Here is a 7604-nt window from a genome sequence, read left to right as displayed (position 1 = left end):
GTACAGGACAGCACTAGAGGGGGTAGCGGCCCCCTCACCCGGATAACTGGGGATACACCCTAGCTAATCCTGACCTACTCCCAAGTCCTCCACTAACGGGCTAGGGGAGGCTAACTGGCCCGACACTGGTGAGTCGGGCTACGGTCTCCGGAGTCCCAGGGTACTGACCCTGGTTCACGGAACCACGCCTCTGGCTTGATCCTCCGCAGCCCTGACAAGGGCGGCATCGAGGGGAGTCCAGGGCTTCTAACTAGGAGATCTTCCTTCTTCCTCCTTCGTTCCCAGACTGAGCCACGAGCTCTCTCTGTCCTCCCCCTTTATACCCCCCGTCAGGATCACAACCCCCCAGGCTGCCTGATGCGGACGTCGCTGCGGGCACCCCCCCCGTGTACTCCCGGAGCTCCGCCCACTGTGTTTATTCCCCGTTGGATCCCATGCACCTACAGCCCTCCCGTAACAACCCTACATCACTCCCCCCATTACAGCTCGCAGCCGTCCCGGCTGCAACAATTCCAATAAAGGAACATTTACCCCTCAACCCCGTGTGTGCCTCATTTTTTTTCAACAAAATGCAAATTGAACAACAACAACAAGAACAACAAGAAGAACAAGCACACCCCCCGAAGGGAATGTCCGACGCACCCCCCCCCCCGTATAAATACGAAATCCGTAAAAGCGCGTATATACAACTAGCCAGGAACTCCCCCAGCACACACAGCACACCCACGACACACAACGCTCCCACAACACACACACCCCGCCCACACACACAACACAACACACACAATGTGGCAGGAGCGCACCACCGACGCAGCATACAGTAACCATGACACGTGAAATAAAAAAAATTTCTTCTTTTTGTATATTATAAGAGTCTGCGCATCTTAGCGCGCGTCCTTGCCGCAGGCCCGTCACACGGGGCAACCCCGGACGGCGGACCATCCGGTGGCGGCTGTCCCTTTCGAGATGAGGTCGCGATTGAAGTGGCGCGACCGTCGGCATCACCCGTGTGGGTTGTAGGGCATGAGCCCGTCATTCCCGGTGCACCTGTGGGTGGGACAGCCGGCAACACATCAGGCGAGAGCAGCGACGGACCCTCCGAGTCGGTCGACCCCCCACATGCTTGGCCCCGCGCGTGTGGAGTGGGCCCTCGCACCGCAACAAACGGTTTTAGCCTAGAGGGGTGTACAAACCACCGGCGCCTGCCCCATTTGATTCGAACGCACTGAGGCCTCAAAACCTCGACAACCTCGACGGGGCCCCGCCACGGGCGCACGAGTTTAGAGGAGGTCGCGAGTGGTACCTGGGGACAGTGCAGCCATGCCCTGTCCCCCGGCTTCCACTGCAGCACGTGCGCGCGAGCCAGCCTGAGGCGCTCGTTCGCCTTTTGACGCCTGTCAGAATTTAGCCTCGCAGCATCCCGCGCCTCAGTCAGTTTGTCAAGGTTAAATTTAACGTGTTCATCCAATTTAATTTTACCCAGCGGCGCGGGGATCTGCAGCTGTGCCGAAACAGGTGGGTCGGGTTCGCGGCCATACATAAGAAAGAATGGTGAAAATCCCGTCGCAGCATGGGGAGCCAATCTGTATGCCGCTAGAACCCCTTGAATTTGTAAGTCCCAATCAGTCTGTGAGTCCGAGACTTGCTGCGACAACATAGACGAGATGGTGCGATGCAGACGCTCGACCATCCCGTCCGTTTGCGGGTGATAAGGAGAGGTTCGAATTTTTTTCGTTCCTAGGAGATCACAGACTTGTTTTAGGAGTTTCCCGGAAAAATTTCTACCCTGGTCGGTCAGCAACCGCTCCGGAGCACCTTTGTCCATGACATAACCCTGGACAAAGGCGTCGACGATGGCTGCTGCCGACTGATTTGGCAGGGGCCAGGCCATAGGCCAGCGCGTAAAATATTCGACCCCAGTAAGCAAATATCTGTTACCCCTGGGGGTGGCGGGGAATGGCCCCAGAATGTCGAGTGCGCCCAGTTCATTTACTCGGGAGACCTGGATGGACTGCAAGGGCGGGTTCGACTCCCGTGCCGGTGGTTTGCGCTGCGCACACCGAGGGCATGCTGCCAACAGATCAGTGACATCCCTTGTCATGCCTGGCCAAAAAAAATTCAGCTGGAGCAAGGCGAGAGTTTTCTGGGTCCCCAGGTGGAGGAGGCGCTCATGCGCAGCCCACACCACCTTACCCCGTAATCCCGAAGGGACCACCAGCCGGTGACGGTGGGATTTGCTGTCCCAATGCATGAGCAACCCTGCGTGCATGCCCCAAGCGTCGGCCTCACCCGTCCCCCGCCCCCTCTCCCCGGCGCGACGACGCAACGCGAGGAGGGAGGTATCCTCCATTTGGAGGCGCCCCCATTCATTAACGGGCAACCCAAGCAGGGAATCTTTCCCCTGTTCCGCGATATCATTGGTGACCAATGTTTCGTCATTGGCGGCGGCCGCCAGGACCGGAACCATCATGTCCCCTGCCGGCTTGCAACGCCCAGACCCCAGGAGGCATGCGCATTCGGAGGCGGTTGGCATCCGTGACAGAGCGTCAGCGTTGGTGTGGCGAACGCCCTTACGGTAGGTGGTTTCGAAATCGAAATCCTGGAGGACCTCCAACCATCGGGACAATTGTCCCGATGGCTGTTGAACCTTCAGGGCGTACTGCAGTGCCGCATGATCTGTGCGGACGGTGAAACGCCGACCGTACAGATATGGGCGATACTGTTGGATGAAATAGACAATTGCCAACAGTTCCCTACGGGTGACACAATATCTTTGCTCCGCTGGAGACAACACCCGACTGCCGTACGCAACCACCCGTTCCACGCCGTCAACCACCTGGGAAAGCACACCTCCAATACCCGTGTTGCTCGCGTCGGTGTCGAGCAAAAACGGCCTAGAAAAATCTGGGTAAATCAGGGGAGGAGCCTTTACCAGGGCGTCCCGAAGGGAGCAGAAAGCAGCTTCCTCCTCCTGACCCCAGTGGAACCGAACCCCTTTAGATGTTAACGCGTGTAGGGGTTTGGCAATCGTTGCAAAATTAGCGACGAAGCGTCGGTAATATGATGCGAAGCCAATAAAACTCCTGACCTCTCCCACCGAGGTGGGAGTCGGCCAGGAGCTGACACACTGCGTTTTGGCGGGATCGGTAGCAATACCCGAGCGCCCTACGATGTGCCCCAAATAACGCACCGACTCGCGTAACAAATGGCATTTCTGGGGCTTAAATTTCAAATTAGCAGCCCGCATCTTTAGGAAAACCGCCCGCAACCTCTGGAGATGTTCATCAAAAGTTTTACCAAAGACAATAACGTCATCCAAATAAATCAGGCACGATTCCCATTGCAATCCAGCCAAAACCAATTCCATCAATCGCTGGAAAGTTGCCGGCGCTGAGTGTAAGCCCATCGGCAACCGGTTGAATTGGAACAGGCCGTGCGGTGTACGGAAAGCAGTTTTAGGCTTAGAATCATCGTCCAGAGGAAGCTGCCAGAATCCCGAAAGTAAATCTAGTGTGGAGAAGAATCGCGCTCCCGCCAAGGCGTCCAGCGATTCGTCCATCCGTGGGAGCGGGTATGCGTCGGCAACCGAAATTTTATTAAGGCGCCGAAAATCCACGCAAAACCGCAACGAGCCGTCCTGCTTTTTAACCAGGACGATCGGCGCTCCCCAAGGGCTGGTGGAGGGAGAAATGATGTCGGCGGCTAACATGTCATCAACAGCCGATTTGACATGGTCCTTTTCGGCGGGACTTAACCGAAACGGATTTTGGCGAATTGGCGCGCTGTCACCCGTGTCAATATGGTGACGCAGCAGGTGAGTGCAACCCAAATCATATTTATCCCGACTGAAAACGTCGGAAAATTCCCTCAGTAGCGTTCTAAGCTGTTGGCGCTCTGAATTTGTCAGGTCCGTCGATCCCGCACAAAGCGCGTCGAGCCACCCTTCATCGCTGTCCGAATGTGGGAGCATTCGGGAAGCAGTGCCAACATGGTTCGCGACAGGTTCCTCGCAGGGTACCGGCGTCGCGTGAGCGAGCACCGTCCCTTGAGGAACCACCACTGTCTGCGACCCCACATTGAGGACCGCGATGAAAGGGTCCTCGTCCCCTCTTACGACGGTCTGGGCCGGAATCAAATTAGGTGCACTAACCCCGGCCCTAGACGGTCCCAGCAAAACACCCTGATCCCCTACGCCCATAGCGAAGGGCTTACGAAGTTTCAGAGGCACTAGCATTTGAGCTCCCGGCGGCACACTAACTGTTCTGACGACGAACGCCGGTACCGTCGCGAACGCCGTCCGAGCCGCCGCAGGGGAAGGCAGGAAGGCCATGCGTCGCCCTGACGGAAGCTCAATGCATCCTTGGTCGATCAAAATACGAATTGGCATTTTGCCTAAGAAATCCGTCCCCAGCAGGCACGGAACCGCCAGCGAGGAGGAAACGAAAATCGGCCCCGACAATTTGATGTCCCCGATACAAATTTGCGCGCGAATCTGTCCCATGATGCCCAGAGAGCCCCCGTTAGCGGCATAGAATGGGACGTTAACCGGCAGTAAGGGCCGGCTTTGTACAGGCAGAATATTGTAAATTAACTCCGAAATGATTGTCGCCGATGCCCCCGTATCGACCAGGATGCGTACCTCTACCCCGTCAATGTGTCCGACCACGGCCGACGACCCTGACGACGCGGCTACCACGCGATGGGCCAACACGGACCACTGTTTGGGCTCGATTCGAGTCCCCGCAGTGATCCGCGTTGGGCCGTCGCAACGCAACATCGGCCCCCCGTTCGTTGTGGTGCGAGAGTGTGCAACGGGTGGGTGCTTTGGCCAAACATGTGTGGTGCCGCGACTCGCCGGATCATGTTGCTGGAGCTTGGGAGGAGGAGGCCCGGCGTCCCGTCGAGGCGTCGTCCCGCGCTGTCGAGGCGAGCGGCACCCCAAGGCGACGTGGCCCCGAACGCCGCAGTTGAAACACCGCGGACCCCCCGGTGGAGACGATGGACGGTCGAACCGGCTTGAGCCGTCCCGGCCCGCCCGTGCTCCTTGCGCCTGTTGCCGTCGGTGGTCGACGGCGTAGAGCTCCTCCGTCTGAAGGGTGGCTGCAGCCACCGCACGCCCGGCCGATGCCCTGCTGGCTTTCCGCCGCAGGGACAGAAGGTTGGCGTGAAGGAGGCGCGCCGCCTGAAGAGAGGTCATCTCGGCGTCCTCCTGTGCGACGACAGCGATGTCCAGGTCGTCTGCCAGGAGGAGGATTTTCTCCGTGACCATCGCGTCCACGCCGTCGTCGTCCATACGGGGAAAAGCCGTTTTGGCCAGCGCCAGGAGGCTCGTCCTGTATGCCAGGGGCGACTCTTTTTCACCCCGCTTGCGGTCGTAGAACTGCTGTCTGCATTCTGCAGATGGTCCATAGACCCCAGCCAGCAGTTGTAGCGCCCTCGGCAGAGTAGAACGCTTCTCTCTTGGCGCCGATGTGAGGGCGGCGAGCGCGTCGGCGTCGAGGAGCGCCGGCAGCGCGCAGAGGGCTTCGTCGTCCGACCACCTAGCCATTTCTTGGTGGGCGATGAAGCGACGCTGGAAGCCGCCCCAGTCGCCCTCCGCGCCAACAAATTCCTTCAGCGGAGGTAGCCGTTGTTGCAGCGCAGCGTTCGCCTTGGAAGTCTGCAGGCTGCTATCCCCAGGACTCGGCTGTGCGTCGGCGCGAATGGCAGATGGAATCGCCTGTCGCAGCCGTGATGACGTTCCCGCCGCTGGCGATGATGCGGCTGTCCCAGCGAGAGCGGTGTCGGACCCAAGGTTTAGCCCGGCCACGCCCTCTGCAGCTGCCGTGGCGATGGCGGGAAATTCAAAGTTGGAGTCTTCCGAAATGGCGGGAAGGCGCTCCGGTCGTCGACTCCCCTCGCCCCGTGGTGGACCACCAGCCCCCAGCCGCGTGATGTTTTCCAGCGTGGCGGCAGCGGTATACAGCAGCTCCGCCAGCCTCTCGTGAGCCAGCCGTAGCGCGTCTGGCTGCGGCCCCTCTTCATGCCGATGCCCCGGCAGGAACGCGTCAGGCCCCGGCTGTACCATGTCTTGGTGAGCCGTCTCGGGCTCAACGATTTCAGCAGTGTCCTCGTCCGGCACTCTGGCTCGAGCTGTCTGACGTGTATCCATGTTCGTAATACTTCTGACCCCAGATGAAGTACCGGTAAGTACGCTGGACACCCAGGTTGAGGCACACGTATCTTTATTACAAGTTGTCGGTACAGGACAGCACTAGAGGGGGTAGCGGCCCCCTCACCCGGATAACTGGGGATACACCCTAGCTAATCCTGACCTACTCCCAAGTCCTCCACTAACGGGCTAGGGGAGGCTAACTGGCCCGACACTGGTGAGTCGGGCTACGGTCTCCGGAGTCCCAGGGTACTGACCCTGGTTCACGGAACCACGCCTCTGGCTTGATCCTCCGCAGCCCTGACAAGGGCGGCGTCGAGGGGAGTCCAGGGCTTCTAACTAGGAGATCTTCCTTCTTCCTCCTTCGTTCCCAGACTGAGCCACGAGCTCTCTCTGTCCTCCCCCTTTATACCCCCCGTCAGGATCACAACCCCCCAGGCTGCCTGATGCGGACGTCGCTGCGGGCACCCCCCCCGTGTACTCCCGGAGCTCCGCCCACTGTGTTTATTCCCCGTTGGATCCCATGCACCTACAGCCCTCCCGTAACAACCCTACAGCTGTAAGGGCTATTGCCGGTTTAATAACTACCACGCTCACGTACAGGATCACAGGATCACGCCAGGGGTAGATGCTTTAACACTTGGTCCTTCCATTGGACCGTCCCGGTACCCGTTTAACTCCTCGGCCTATCAGGGTGAGGGGTGGAACCCACGACCTCCTGTACACCAGGCGAGGTAGTCAACATCTCACCCGCTCACTCAGACATCGTCAGGGTGAGGGGTGGAACCCACGACCTCCTGTACACCAGGCGAGGTAGTCAACATCTCACCCACTCACTCAGACATCGTCAGGGTCTGGGATGGAACCCACGACCTCCTGTGTACCAGGCGAGGTAGTCAACATCTCACCCACTCACTCAGACATCGTCAGGGTCTGGGATGGAACCCACGACCTCCTGTGTACCAGGCGAGGTAGTCAACATCTCACCCACTCACTCAGACATCGTCAGGGTCTGGGATGGAACCCACGACCTCCTGTGTACCAGGCGAGGTAGTCAACATCTCACCCACTCACTCAGTCATCGTCAGGGTCTGGGATGGAACCCATGACCTCGTGTGGACCAGGCGAGGTAGTCAACATCTCACCCACTTACTCAGACATCGTCAGGGTCTGGGATGGAACCCACGACCTCCTGTGTACCAGGCGAGGTAGTCAACATCTCACCCACTCACTCAGACATCGTCAGGGTCTGGGATGGAACCCATGAACTTGTGTGGACCAGGCGAGGTAGTCAACATCTCACCCACTCACTCAGACATCGTCAGGGTCTGGGATGGAACCCACGACCTCCTGTGTACCAGGCGAGGTAGTCAACATCTCACCCACTCACTCAGTCATCGTCAGGGTCTGGGATGGAACCCATGACCTCGTGTGGACCAGGCGAGGTAGTCAA

The sequence above is a fragment of the Lampetra fluviatilis genome, chromosome 66 (assembly GCF_964198595.1).
Source record: "Lampetra fluviatilis chromosome 66, kcLamFluv1.1, whole genome shotgun sequence".
NCBI classification, from domain to species: Eukaryota; Metazoa; Chordata; class Hyperoartia; order Petromyzontiformes; family Petromyzontidae; genus Lampetra; species Lampetra fluviatilis.
Note: the sequence above shows the minus strand (reverse complement) of the source record.